Here is a 16671-nt window from a genome sequence, read left to right on the forward strand (position 1 = left end):
CTGTATTCAGCAACGAATATAAGTCCCATTTTACAGATGGAGAAACTTAAGTTCAAAGACATTAAGGATATATCTGAGGTCACTTAGTAAGCTACAGGGGATAGAGAACCCAGATTCCATAGTTTTTAATCTGTTGCTTTTTTTTTCTATTATGCCAAGAAATGGTATGATTAGGCTTATAGCAACACCCTCCTTACTCCTACATCCACATCATTCATTTATTCATTTATTTTTTCAACATAAAGTTTAACTAAACAACACCACATAATACATCCTAAATATTCTTAGAGAATAAAAAAATGCAAGATGGGATTCTCAGCTTTCAAAAAATTCTTTAAAGTATGGAAAATATATAAAAAATATAAATGGTGATGTTAGGCAAAAAATCCTTGAGGGTAGTAGCTATGTCTAATTCATCATTTTATCCTTTCACAGTTCCTAACACAACACAGGGCCTAGCAGATAGTCAGTACTACATAAATATGTTTCAGAAAGAAATGAATAGCCATGCCCTATCTCCTTGCATTTGCTATGTCCTTTGTTTATTTTTACAGTAATTTTTTACTATCTGTTAATATATCTTTTATTATTTGTTTATTCTCTGTGCCCTCCACTGGAATGTAGACATCATGAGGATGGGCTTTTTGTCAGTTTCATCCATGATACATGTCAAGCAAGGAAAACAGTGCCTGGCTTTTTTTCACTAGATGGCCCAAAGCAAAATGATATCATTTGAAAGCTGGCTTCATTGGCCAGAAGAGCCAAAGATTGAATTTAGCATTTCTTGTTTCCTTGGCTTTGAAAGCCATAATCTGACTTTGGAAGCCTCACTCCTCTGAGTGTCTAAAGAGAGAAATGACCTCATTCATAAAAACAAAAACTTCTTTCTTGAGAGTTTGTTTTTTTCCCAAGCATGCTAGTACAATGTGGGGAAGAAACGACATTTATACATAGAGCCACAACACTGTCCCTTTCCCCTTGGTGTGACTTCAGATGACCTCCTGCCTTAGATGGACCACTAAACATAGAAAATATCAGAATAACTGTCTTCACATTCCAGAAATGGCTCCCTGTGGATTTAGACCCAGCTTCAGAAAGCAAATGTGCAGTCAAGTGGGTCCAAGAAATTCAGTGTCACACCAAAAAGCTTGGGACCCTGGACCATAGTCTGATCTGTGACAAAAATATCCTTCTCAAGATTCTTCCTACAGTGGGATTGAGGGATTGAGAAGAGGAGAAGAAGCCTTTGCCTCCCACTGTGATGATGTGAGATCTCCAGCTGTGCCAATTCTCATTAGCACCCAGTGTGGTGGGTGAGGTGACAGGCACATGGAAGACTTGGCTTAGAGCCCAGCCTAAGAAGTCCCTTGAGATGGTCTTTAATAAACCTCCTGGGATGGGTTGGGAAAGTTAATTACGATCTAAAATGTAGTGTGACTACTTCTAATCAGAAGTGGTTAGAGAGTGTTAAACATTATTTTTTCAAAATTCAATTGTTTTATCAAGGGGAGAATTTTCCGTTCATGGGGCTTTACTACAACAAGTGTGGTTAGTATTATAGCATGAAATCACTGAGAGTAATTGAGACATTCAGAGCATTGCTGTTTCACAGGACAGGGACATGTATCTTCTAGACTGTGCTGTCCCATTCAATAGCCACTGCTGTGATCTGAGTGATCGTGTCCCCACCTCAAATCTATACGTGGAAAACTACCCCGCAAGGACCTGTATTAAGACTTGGCGACCCTTGGAGGTAATTAGGTCATGAGAGCACCAATCTCATGAATGGGATTAGTGTCCTTATATCCTAGTCACTAGACCACCAGGGAAGCTGACGATTAGTGCCCTTATAAAAGAAGCTTGAGGGAGGCTGTTTGTACCTCCACCACGTAAAAACGCAGAAAGAAGGTATCATCTATGAAGCAGAGATGCCTTCACCAGACACCAAATCTGCTGGTGCCTTGATCTGGGACTTCACAGCCTCTAGAATTATAAGCAATAAATTTCTGTTGTTTATTAAATTACCTAATCTGAGGTATTTTGTTATAGCAACCTGAACAGTCTAAGACAGCTTCTAACCACATGTGACTATTTGATCATTTGAAATGTGGCTCATGTGACTGAGGAACGAACTTTTTAATCTTATTTAATAAAAAGAAATTTATATTTAAAATGGATACTCAATTCAGTTGTTAGAAAAGTTTATAGCATAGTTGGAACAACCTGGGTATGAAAATTATTTTTTCAACTGTAAATTTCATTAACTTTAAATATAAGCCAAGTATTTTTGATAAAAATTTAGTGTCTGGATCAAATGTGCTATAAGTGTAAAATATACACAGTATTTGAAAGACAGTACAAAAAAAGTTTAACATATCACAAATGATTGTCTATACTGATTAAACATTGAAATACTATTCTGGATATATTGGGTGAAACAAAATATAGTATTCAAAGTAACTTCATCTGGTATTTTTAAATGTGGTTTCTGCAAATTTTAAAATTATAAATGTAGCTCACATATTTTCACAGGATAATTTTTTCTAGATAACTATGAGGTACTATTATGGGCTGACTTATGCTCCCTGCATTCATAAAGTCCTACTCCCTAATACCTCACAAGGTGACTGTATTTGGAGATAGAGTCCTTAAAGAAGTAACCTAATTACTTCTTTAGGTTAAATATAGAGTCTTTAAAGAAAACTATGTTAAAATGAGGTGGTGTAAGTGGGCTCCAAATCCACCATGGCTGGTGTCCCTCCTTAAAAAAGAGAAAATTCGGTCCCAGGCACACATGGAGGGAAGATCATATGAAGACACATTGGGAAGACAATCATGTATAATCCAAGGAAAGAAGACTCAAAAGAAAGAATCCTACCAACACCTTGATCTTGGACCTCTAGACTTCAGAGCTGTAAGAAAATAAATTTCTGATGTTTAAGCCAGGGGTCCCCAACCTTTTTAGCACCAGGGACTGGTTTTGTGGAAGACAATTTTTCCACAGACCAGAAAGGAGGAGGGGGATGATTTGGGGATGATTCAAGCACATTATATTATTTTGCACTTTATTTCTATTATTATTACAGTGTAGTATATAATGAAATAATTTTACAACTCACCATAATGTAGAATCAGTAGGAGCCCTGGCCTTGTTTTCCTGCAACTGGACAGTCCCATCTAGGGGTGAAGGAAAACAGTGATAGATCATCAGGCATTAGATTCTCATAAGGAGCGCACAACCTGGATCCCACACATGCACAGTTCACAAGAGGGATCACGTTCCTATGAGAATCTAACACCACCACTGAGTCGACACGAGGTGGAGCTCAGGCAGTAATTTGAGCAATAGGGAGTGTCTGTAAATATAGATGAAGCTTTACTCACCCACCCCTCACCTCCTGCTGTGTGGCCTGGTTCCTAACGGGCCATGGACTGGTACCAGTCCCTGGTCTGGGGCTTAGGGATGCCTAGTTTAAGCCACCCAATCTGGGATACACGGTTATGGCAGCCCTAGCAAACAACTAGCACCAGGCAAGTACCAGAATAATACCTACTAACTTCATGTTACTTGTTCAATGTCTGTCTCTCCCATTATACTATAAGGTCTATGAAGGAAGGAATTGTACCCTTCTTAGGCACTCTGTATTCCCAGCACTTGGCACACTCCTGTCCTGTAGTAAATGTTCAATAAACATTTGATAACTGAGAAGGCAATTACTTAACTCATTTAATCCATGTAAACAGCTAATTTGGTTGACTGGGGTAAAAAGAAGTCATCTGTTTTTCATTAGTATGGGTTTATACTCTGAATTTTTTTCAGATAAATTGTTGTCATGCATTTGATCTGTGTTGACCCAAATATTGTATTTCAACCATTGGTATTGGTCGATTGTTTTTAAATCATCAGCTGTTATACCAGGGAAAACACTCTTTGAGCCTGTGTATATATTCATAATTAGGCAACAGACTAGGCTTTTTTAAGGGAAAATAAAACCAATCTATCACATTCTTGATTTTCTCACTAATAGTTATTCAATGAGGACCCATAATTATGTATTGATTAACTGAATTAAGAAAAAAGTCTTAGAGCTGGAAGGGTCATTCAGAGTCCAGTCATCCCTTCAATGCAGGGTAACTGTTGCAATTTTTTCTGGCTGCTATAACAAAATACCTTAGATTGACAAAAATGTATTTCTTACAATTTTAGAGGAGGCTGGGAAGTCCAAGACCCTCATGACTTAGTAATCTCTTAATGGCCCTACCTCTTAATGCTGTCTGATTGGAGAATAAGTTCCAACATATTAACTTCGGGGGACATCAATATTCAGATCATAGCAATAATCTACTTCAAAATCTCAGTGGGACACTCAGTTTTGATGGGCACTTTTCCCCTTCAATTTTCTCATGTTTGTACTTTAGAATTCTTTGTCTCCAATCCACTTGCCTCAGCAGCGTCATTGTTATGTAAATATCGCCTCCTTTTCAGAACTTATATCCCTCTCTCAGTATAGACTCACTACCTGTCCAGGTGGAGGCACTGAAGAGCCATCTATTTTTGTCTGGCTTTAGCAGTAACAAGAAGCCAGGCTGGATTCTGAAATGCCCAAAGAATTTGCATCTCTATGGTTACAGCATGGAGCTGTAACCTTTCTATCTAAGCCCGCTATATTCATATTTATTTCATTCTGTAAATAAGTAGCTATTAACCACATACAATGTTTCTGGCTCTGGACATAGTTTTTTTTTTCTATTTTCAGAGTTCACATTATATGGAAGGGTGCTAACAATAGGTGTGGAGACAAGCTATGGTGAGATGTTTATGGACCAAATAATTCACAAATAAATATATAATATGAAACTGTAAAATGTTATATAAGCATAATTATTACAAACAAAAATATAAAGATAAAATAAGAAACACGGTTGAAGGAGAAATTACTACGAAGAAAAAGTATATAAGTACATGTAACAAAGGAACCTGACCTAACCTGGGCTGTCAGGGAATGCTAAACTGAGATCTGAAGAATACGTTTGAGCTAATTATGGTGAAAGGGAGGAAGGAAACTAGAGATAGCATCATGTGTAAATAGCCTATGAAGGAAAGAAACATGGGGCATCTGAGTGTTATGACATAAAGATGGATTAGTTGCTAGGGTTCAGGTTTTGGAGTCCCTGGTAAGTCAACTGGGGATTTTGCTCTTTATCATAAGATGCAACATTTTACATAAGGTGTAATATGACCATACTTATGTTTTGTAAATGAACATTTTTGTTTTTGAATAGAAAACTAATACAAAAAGATCAAAAATATATGAAGGATGCACATTATCTATACAAGAAAAGCTACAAAACTCTGATGAAAGAAATCAGAGAAGGACTAAGTAAATGAATAGGTATTTTATTTATTTCATTTTATTTCATGGTTAAGAAGATTCAATACTGTCATAATGCCAGTTCTTCCAAATTTGATTTATAGATTCAATGCAACCCCAATCAAAATCCCAGAAAGTTATTTTGTGGGCAACAGCAAACCTACCTATTCTAAAGTTAATATGGAGAGGCAAAAGACCCAGAATAGCCAAAACAATATTGAAGGAGAAGAACAAAGTTGAAGGACCTACATAAAGATAATCAACTGATCTTTGACAAGGAATTAAAGACAATGCAATGGAACAGAGATAGTCTTTTCAACAAATGGTTCTGGAACAATTGAACATCCACATGCAAAAGAAATCTAGACACAGGCCTTACACTTTACATAAATTAACTCAAAATGGAAAATAAACCTAAGTGTAAAATTAAAAATCATATAAACGCCAAGAAGATAACACTGGATAAAATCTAGATGATCTAAGGTTTGGCAATAACATTTTACATACAACACCAGAGGCATGATACGTGAAAGAAAAAATTGAGAAGGAGGACTTTATTAAAATTAAGAATTTCTGCTCTGTGAAACTTAAAATAAAAAGAGAAGCCTCAAACTGAGAAAGAATATTTTCAAAATACAAATCTGTTAAAAGACTGTTCTCCAAAATATACAAAGAATACTTAAAACTCAACAGTAAGAAAACAACAATTCTGATTAAAAAATAAGCCAAATATCTTAATAGACACCTCACCAGAGAAGATATTTGAATGGTAAATAAGCATATAAAAAGATATTCCACAGCATATGTCATCATAAAATTGCAAATTAAAACAACCATGGGGTAGTACTATATACCTATTGGAGTTGTCAAAATCCAGAACACTAACAACATCAAATGCTAACAAAGATGTGGAGCACCGGGAACTCTCGTGTATTGCTGGTAGGAAGGCAAAATGGTACAATCAATTTGGAAAAGCTTGGCAATTTCTTACAAAACTAAACATACTCTTACCTACAATCCAGCAATCACATTTCTTGGTACTTACCCAAAAGAGTTGAGAATTTATGTCCACACAAAAACCTGCACACAGATGTTTTTATCAGCGTTATTCATAATTCCCAAAACTTTAAAGCAACTAAGATAAGCTTCAGTAGGTGAATGGATTAATAAACTGCACACATCCAGACAATGGAATATTATTCAGTAATAAAAAGAAATGTGCTATGAAGCCATGAAGAGGGATAAAGGAAACTTAAATACATATTATTAAGTGAAAGAAGCCAATCTGTAAAGACTACTTCTGTATGACTTCAACTATGTGACATTCTGAAAAAGGTAAAACCACAGAGTGAGTAAAAGTGTCAGTGGTTGCCCAGGATTAGCAGGAAGTGAGGGAGAGATGAGTAGTCAGACCACGGAGGATTTGTAGGGCAGTGAAACTACGCTGTATGATACTATAATGATGAATACATTTCATTATTAATTTGTCCAAACACATAAAATGTACCATACCAAGAGTCAACCCTAATGCAAACTATGGACTTCAGGTGATAATAATGTGTCAGTGTCAGTTCCTCATTTGTAACAAACGCACCACTCTGGTGGGGGATGTTGATAATAAGGCAAGCTATGGATATGTGGAGATGAAGGTATAAGGGAATCTTTGTACTTCCTACTCAATTTTGCTATCAACCTAAAATTGCTCTGAAAAATAAACTCAATTAAAAAATTATGAAAGTGATCAAGTTAGGAAGTTTGCAGTAGTTCATGTGAGAGACAATGGTAACTAAGGGGCTGGAAGTAAGAAAGAAGACAAATGGATAACTTTGAGGGCCTTTAAGTGCTGTGCTTCTCATACTTTAATGTGCAAATGAGTGACCTAAGAATTTTGTCAAAATGTAGACTCTGATTTACTAAGACTGCAGTGGGCTCTCAGACCCTATTATTCTAATGAGCCTCTAATGAGCAAGGGCAACTACTGTTCCTCAAACCACACTTTGGATAGCAAGGTTTTCAAAACTATAAAACTACAACAAGATAACATTGGATAAAATCTAGATGATCTAGTGTTTGGCAACCACATTTTAGATACAACACCAGATTCATGGTCCATGAAAGAAAGAATTGAGAAGCTAGACTTAATTAAAATTTAAAATTTTTAGTGGAATCTTGGTGATACAGCATAAGTGGGGAACAGTAAGGTTTCCATGTGAATTTTGACTTTAAAGAGTTGCCGATATTTCTTTTTTTTTTCTAACGGAGTCTCACTCTGTTGCCCAGGCTGGAGTGCAGTGGCGCAATCTCAGCTCACCACAGCCTCCACCTCCCAGGTTCAAGTGATTCTCCTGCCTCATCCTCCCGAGCAGCTGGGACTATAGGCACGTGCCACCATGCCTGGCTAATTTTTGTATTTTTAGTAAAGACAAGGTTTCGCTATGTTGGCCAGGCTAGTCTCGAACTCCTGACCTCGTGATCCACCCTCCTTAGTCTCCCAAAGTGCTGGAATTACAGGCATGAGCCACCAAGCCTGGCCGGGTCTCCGATATTTCTAACAGGAGATGCCAACTAGGTGATATTGAGCTGGATAAACAGAGTTTATACAGAAAAAGTTCTGGACTGGAGATGCAAACTTGTGAATCATCTGCATACAGGTGAATCTAAAGATTTAGATGTATATGCAGCAACGAATGAAAAATACAGAGTAGGCAGTGAAGAGAGCCTAGAGCCAGCCATAAGGAGAAACTACACATGAAGAGAAAAAAAAAAAAGGCAAAGCAAAAGAAAACTAGAAGCCTTGTGTTATGGACACCAATAAGATATTTCAATAATGATAGAGAGATCAAGAATTGAATGTTGCTGGCAGATTAAATAGGATTAAAATCAAGTTATTTTGATTATTTGCTTTCATTTCAGCTGCTTACCAGGACTAGAGTTAAGTGCCACCCTTTTCACTCAGCATCCCTTTGTCCTCTTTCCTGAGACTGGACCCCATTAACATGTACTTCCCCCACTCCCACAGCCTCAGATGGACTAATTGTATTAGTCCATTTTCACACTGCTATAAATAACTTCCCTGAGACTGGGTAATTTGTAAAGGAAAGAGTTTAATTGACTCACAGTTCTGCATAGCTTGGGGGGCCTCAGAAAACTTACAATAAAGGCAGAAGGGAAAGCAGGCACTTTCTTCAGGAGGTGGCAGGAGAAAGAGAGGGCAAGAGAGGGTGCTCGAAGAAGGAACTGTCAAACACTTATAAAACCATCAGATCTTGTGAGAACTCACTCACCATCATGAAAACAGCATGGGGGAAACACCTCCATGATCCAATCACCTTTCACCAGATCCCTCCCTCGACATGTAGGGATTATGGGGATTATAATTCAAGATGAGATTTGGGTAGGGACACAGAGCCAAACCATATCACTAACTTAGTGATCTTGAAATTCAACTGTTAAAATTAAAGAGTTACATAAAGGAAGGAACCTGGGATTCTATTACTGCTTAGATTAAGGCCAGTCAGAAATATCTGTTTTAGACTTTGTCAAGAATTAAATTTATAACATATTTGAGTAATTATATATTTTAGTGTTTGTCTTTTATGGCAGCTAGCAATACTTTAATCAACGGAAGAATGCATATATTCTCAATTATCAGCTTATAACTCAAAATGTATTTTTTTTTCCAATACTAGAGGCACAAAACATTGTCAAGTTTATGTGCGTGTGACAGCCTGATTGGAAACTTGGTTTATGTTTTTGAGTCCTCAGTAAAGTAATAGTTTAGAAGTTATATATTCTGAGTTTTAAACAACTAATTTAAAATGAACTTTCAGAACAATACCAATTTCTAAGTGGAGAGCTGCCTACATGGCAAAGGATTTGTTGCTGAATGATCAATTTGAAATGCTTGTCATAACTACTAAACCATCCAGACATGGTCCATTTATTTCAGTCAACGTAATGTCTGATTAGTATTGAAGAAATTGAATCAATAGATCTTACACATTGACCTCCAAATGGTCACTCTGGACAGTTGTGGAAACTCAACCAATTCAGTTGCCTCAAAAAACAATATTGGCAAACAAATTATTTTATCAGTCATTTTTGTTTTCAGTGGAGAATTGCATGGTTTCAATTTAGAATGGGATATGGTCCACTAACCTATGCTGACCAAGATGTAAAATTTGTGAGGTGTTATATCACAAAGCTGATAGGATATAGGAGTTGAAGTAAAGGCACTTTTTAAAACTGAAATAAAATTTATGTCAAGTACTATGTATTTAAAACCATGATAGTAGTGATGTACTGGGTGATTATAGCAATGTCACAAGGAATGGGAGGCAGAATTGGAACTATTGTGTTACAAGGTATCACACAACATATACAGTAGCTTAATGTTATTTTAAGGTGAACTTAGATTATTACAAATACATTTTATAAACTCTAGGGCAACCACAAATGTTTTAAAGATGTATAATTTGTATGCTAGAGAGGAGATAAAATAGAATTATATCAAATATTCAGTTAAAACCACAATAGGCAGAAAAAAGAAACAAAGAACAAATGCAATGGATAGTAAACAGTTACAAACATGGTATGTATTAATCCAACTATATTAATAATCATTTTAAATGTTAATGGTTTAAAAACACCAATAGGAAGACAGAGATTGCCAAAGTGGATTTAAAAAAAGACCTGCTATATGCTATTAGTAAGAAACTGACTTTAAATATAAAGATTCAGGTAAGTTAAAAATGAGATGGAGCAACCCAAGTGCCCATTATGGATGGATAAACAAAATGTAATGTGTATATATATATATATATATATATATATATATATATGTATATGTATACACACACACACACACACACACACACATACACACATACTGTGGAATATCATTAAGCCTTAAAGAAGAAGAAAATTTAGACACATTCTACAACATGGATTAACCTTGACATTATGCCAAGTAAAACAATTCAGTCACAAAAGGATAAATATTGTACGAACTTATTTACACAAAGTACCTAGAGTAGTCTAATTCATAGACAGAAAGTAGAATAGTGGTATACCAGGCCAGGGAGAGTGAAGAATGAAAAGTTTATATTTAATGGCTACAAGGTTTCAGTTGGGAAATAATAAAAAGTTTCGGAAACAGATGGTAGTGATGGTTGCACAACAATGTAAATAAACTTACCGCCACAGAACTGTACACTTAAATTAGTAATATATATATATCCATCCACATAAAAAGTAAAAAGCTGAAGTAGCTTTTTACATCACTACTATCAGTAGTGATAGTACATCACTACTATCATTGTTTTAAATACATAGTACTTGATATAAATTTCAGACAAAGCTAACTTCAGACAAGGAAAATTATCAGCAATCGAGAGGTGCATTACCTAATGATAAAGAGGCTGATTATCCAAGAAAACATATAATTCTAAACATGTACTTACTACAAAGTGTCAAAATACCTGACGCAAAATTTGACAGAACTGAAAGGATAAATAGAAAAATCCACCATAATAGTTTGAGATTTCAACAGTTTTGTCAGGAATTAGTAAATCAAGAAAGCAGAAAAGCAGTAAGGATATAGATGACCTGAATTACTGTCAATTAATTTGATTTAATTGACATTTATAGAATTTTTTTCAACAACAGCAGAATACATATTCTCAAGCACACATGGAGTATTTAGTAAGATATACCTCATTCTGTATCATAAAACAAACTTTAACAAGTTTTAAAGAATAGAACTTACATGAAACATGTTCTTAGAACAGGAATTAAATCAGAAATCAGTAACAAAAAGTTAACTGGAAAGTATTTGGAAATAAAATGACACAATTATAAATAACCCATATGTCAAAGAAGGCTCAAGAGAAAGTTAAAACATTTTGAATGAAATTAAAATGAATACACAACTTATCAAAATTTGTAGAATGAGGCAAAAACAGTGGTTAGAGGAAAATTCATAGCTTTAAATATCTATATTGGGAAAGAAGAGAGATGTTTGTTTCTTTTTTAAGATGGCTGACTAGAGGCCTTTCCAGCATGCCTCATCGACTTAAAAAAAATGAAATAACTTCACTTTTTGAAAGTTTATCCAAGAAGGAACACAAGAGTTAAACAGAAAAGCAAAAGGAAACCCTGGAATTTAGGGAGGAATAAAAGAACAGGCAGCCCATGTGGCCAGGACCAGCTGAAAACAGGGTGTGAATCCTCAAAATGCGAGCAGGTGAGTGTGTCTCTACGGTTCACTTTCCTACAGGGAAATTGTGCAATCCAGGCCATAGGAGCGCAACTTGACCCTCCCTAACCCTGGATATAACTTGGGAAGTAGCCAGGAGACTGTGAGAAGAAACTACTCTGGGAAGTGTTTCATGCACTCCTCCAGACCTGAGCACCTACAGGAGAATACTATATTTTATCCTAGCTTTTAGCAAGCTGTGCAGGGTCCTGGGAACTAGTAGCAGTGACAGTTTTTGGCACTAGAGACACCTGGGCTTGGGCATAGAGAACTGAGGGTCCAGCAGGGGAGGGGCTTTCACAGCCAGAACTGAAATTTGAGGGCAGTGTGGGCTCCAGCTGCTGGTGATGGAACTAGGCTCTCCAATATCCCTGGGCCTGGAACAGAAAGAGTGGCCAGGGAGTCACGGTATTGACACTGGTGGTGACACCTAAGACCTGGGACTGCATTGCAGACTAGAAGCTGATGTAACTAACTGAATATCCTTACTACCTGCCACAGCTGAAATAGAGGAGGGAGCCCCATTAGGTCTGGGGCATGAGAGGAAAGTAGATTTCACTCCCACTGGCAAAGGCTGTGGTACTAGGATCATTCCTTGCTGAGACCATGGTGCAGCCGCAGTTGCCTCTCACCTGGGCATTTTGCCACAGACCTGAGGAGTGCCTCACTGCACCTGTCAGGGCTAGTGCTTGTACCTGCCATTGAGAGACCTGAGTGCAGGCTTCTCTGGTCCAGTTCTGTCTAGCTTTGTACCACCTCCAAACAGTGGATGGGACCCAGGGTCCTGGGTGATCCATGGCCCAACTCACCACCTGAGACAACCAAGTACTTTTTTTTTTTTTTTTTTTTGGCTAACAGGGGTTGGGTACAAACCCTACTGCTACCACTGCAGCTGGTTCTTACTTGCAAGCATCACCTACTGGAAGTATGCCCACACAGTCCATTACAACTGCTGACACAACAGCATGGTGCTCAGGAATGAAAAAATCTCACAACCACTGCTAACCTCACTGCTTACGCTACACCAGCTGCTCAGACAGCCATAAGCCTGCTCACTGCTACTACAATTTTCACTTGAGAAAGCCATCACAGTAAGCCTATTTATAGCCATGGAAATTACACAGAGTCCTTACCACTGCATGCACCCAGAAGCAAAGTCAAATCATCCTACCCAACATAAAACATAGTCATGGTATCAAGAAAAATGTCTCACCCAACAAAAGGAAATTCAAAAATAAGAATCTGTTGCTACTGCAGGTGTGCTGAAATGAATAAATATACAGGAAGAATGAAAAAGCAAGGTATTATGACACCCTCACAGGATCACAATAATTCTCAGCCGTAGATTCTAACCAAAAAGAAAAAAAAATTCTTGGAATGCCAGATAAAGAATTTAAAATATTGACTTTAAAGCTCAATGAGATGCAAAAGACATATGAAAATTAATACAAAGAAATTAGAAAATCAATTCAGGATATATATGGGAAATCTATCAAAGATATAAATATCTTTAAAAAAACCTAACAGAAATTCTGGAATTGAAAAATTTATTGAAGGAACTATAAAATGCATTAGAAACATTTAAAAATAGACTAGACCAGGCAGAAGAAAGACTCTCACAATTTGAAGACAGGTCTTTTGAAATAATGCAGTCAGACAAAAATTAAAAAATAAAACAATTAAAAATAAGCAAAGCCTTTAAGACATATGGGAATACATATAGCCATGAGACTTACAAATTACCAATATTCCCAAGAGGGAAGAAAAATTGAAAAGCCCTGAATTTTATATACATTTATATGTATATATATATATATATATATATATATATTTATTTATTTATTTATTTATATTTTTATATTGAGGGCTTATTTTTTTAATGATAAAAATTTCCCAAGTCTAACAAGAGACTTAGACATCCAGAAATGGCCCAAGGATCTCCAGAAAAATTCATTGCAAAAAGAGATTCACCACAACATAGTGTAATCAGACTACCTAAAGTCAACATGAAGAGAATTTTAAAATTGGCACGAAAAAAGCATCTCATCAACTATAAAGGAAACTCCATCAGACTAACAGCAGACTTCTCAGCAGAAAGCTTATGAGTTAAAATTAAATGAGATAGCATTTTCAAAGTGCTAAAAGTAAAACAACCTCCAGTCAAAATTTTATATCCAGCTACATTAAGATTAACAGATGAAGAGGAAATAAAGTATTTCCCAGATAAGCAAACACTAAGGGAGTTGTCACCACTAGACAGTCTGTATAAAAATGTTCCAAAGAGTCCTAAGTATGAAAATGAAAAGTCAATATTTGCCATTGTAAAAACACATGAAAGTATAAAACTCACAGGTCTTATAAAACAATCACACATAAGAAGAAAATAAGGGAATCAAGTGGCAACATGACAGAATTCCACCAAACCACAAAGACAGTTTGAGAAAAAGAAAGAAACAAAGAATTGAAAAACAACTAGGTAACAATTAACGATATGACAGAAATCTCACCTATCAATATTAATCTGGAATATAAATAAACTAAATGCTCCATATGAAAGATTTAGATTTGTGGGATGAATTAAAAAACCATGATTCAACTATATGCTAACAAGAGATTCATCTTACCAGTAAAGATACATTTAACTGGAAATAAAGGGCTGGAAAAAGATATTCCACACAAACAGAAACCAAAGTCAAGCAGGAATAGTTATATCAGATAAATCAATAACAAAGCAAAGCAAAACAACAAAAAAAGACAAAGCAGAAAAGTATATAATGGTAAAGGTATATACATCCTATATTGGAGCAACTAAATTAATAAAACAAATATTAATAAACCTAAAGAAAGAGACAGACAACAATATAATAATATTCAAGGCTTTTTTTTTTTTTTTTTTTTTTTTTTTTTTTCTTACTTAATTCTTTTTTTTTTTTTTTTTTTATTATACTTTAGGGTTTTAGGGTACATGTGCACAATGTGCAGGTTTGTTACATATGTATCCATGTGCCATGTTGATTTCCTGCACCCATTAACTCGTCATTTAGCATTAGGTGTATCTCCTAATGCTGTCCCTCCCCCCTCCCCCCACCCCACAACAGTCCCCGGAGTGTGATGTTCCCCTTCCTGTATATTCAAGGCTTTTAACACCCCACTAAAAGCACTACACAGATCATCAAGACAGAAAATCAATAAAGGAACACTTAAGTTGAACTTTAGACCCAATGGGCCCAACAGACATTTTTAGAACTTTCTACCCCAAAACTGTATAATACATTCTTCTCATCAGCATATGGGACATTCTCCAAGATAGATCATACGGTAAGGCACAAAACAAGTCTCAATAAATTTTAAAAACTTGAAATCATATCAAATCTCTGTCCAGATAACTACAGAATAAAACAATAAATTAATATCAAGAGGAACTTCAGAAACTGTAGGAATACATGGGAATTAAACAACATGCTTCTGAATGATCTTTGGGTCAATGAAGAAATAAAGATGCAAATTTAAAAATTTTTTGAGCCAGGCATGGTGGCTCATGCCTGTAATCCCAGCACTTTGTGAGGCGGAGGTGGGCAGATCACCTGAGGTCGGGAGTTTGAGACCAGCCTGATCAACGTGGAGAAACCTTGCCTCTACTAAAAATACAAAATTAGCTGGGTGTGGTGACACATGCCTGTAATCCCAGCTACTAGGGAGGCTGAAGCAGGAGAATCACTTGAACCTGGGAGGCAGAGGTTGCGGTGAGCCTAGATCACGCCATTGCACTCCAGCCTGGGCAACAAGAGCGAAACTCTGTCTCAAAAAAAAATTGAAATGAGTGAAAAAGGAAATGCAATGTGGAAAGAAACCTCTAGGGTACAGCAAAAGCAGTGCTAAGAGGGAATTTTGTAGCATTAAATGTGTACATCAAAAAAGTAGAAAGATCAGAAATAAATGACCTAATGCTGCACCTCCAGGAACTAGTAAAACAAGAATAAACCTCAAACAAAGTTAGCAGAAGAAAAGAAGTATCAACAATCAGAAAAATATGAGAGACAAAAAAAAAAACAAACAATGAAATGAAAAACTTGTTATTTGAAAAGATAAACAAAATTGCACTGGGTGCAGTGGCTCATGCCTGTAATCCTAGCACTTTGGGAGGCCAGGCAGGTGAATTGCCTGAGCTCAGGAGTTCAAGACCAGCCTGGGCAACATGGTGAAACCCCGTCTCTACCAAAATATAAAACATTAGCTGGGCATGGCAGTGTGCACCTGTAGTCCCAGCTACTCTGAAGGCTGAGGCAGAATTACTTGAACCTGAGAGGCAGAGGTTGCAGTGAGCCAAGATCATGACACTGCACTCCAGCCTGGGCAACAGAGCGAGACTCTGTCTCAAAAACAAAAAAAACGAAAAAAAAGATTAACAAAATTTATGAACCAGTAGCTAAACTAACCAGGAAAAGAAGAGAGAATATCCAAAATTGTAAATGGAAATGAAGAGATTACAACTGATGTCACAGAAATACAAGATCATTGGAGACTATTATCAACAACCATACACTCACAAACTAGAAAACCTAGAATAAATGAATAAATTTCTGATTACATACATGACATTCTGAAAAACATAAAACTATGGACATGATAAACAGATCAGTATTTTCAAAGAGCTGAAGATAGAGAGGTTGAATATGTGAAGCACAGGAGATACTTAGAACAGTGAAACTGCTCTGTATGATGCTGCAGTAATAGATACATGACACTAGGCATTTGTCAAAACTCATACTATTTCATAGCATGAACAGTGAATTTTAAGGTATGCAATAATTTTCTTATAAAGTTACGGGATCCCAAAATGGGATGCTGAATGTGGCAATTTGACTGTATTGCAAATGTATGAAACAACCTCACAAAATAGAGTGGAAGAAAAAGTTGCTGACCTAGGTAATTTTGAAAATGAGGCTTCTATAAGACTAAAGGAAAGGAATTTTACAAAAGCACGGTACTGTAGTTGATAAGCTCCCCACGGAGGTAAAGAATAAAATTCTGAAAACACTATAC

Source organism: Nomascus leucogenys, chromosome 12 (assembly GCF_006542625.1).
Source record: "Nomascus leucogenys isolate Asia chromosome 12, Asia_NLE_v1, whole genome shotgun sequence".
In the NCBI taxonomy this organism is placed as follows: domain Eukaryota; kingdom Metazoa; phylum Chordata; class Mammalia; order Primates; family Hylobatidae; genus Nomascus; species Nomascus leucogenys.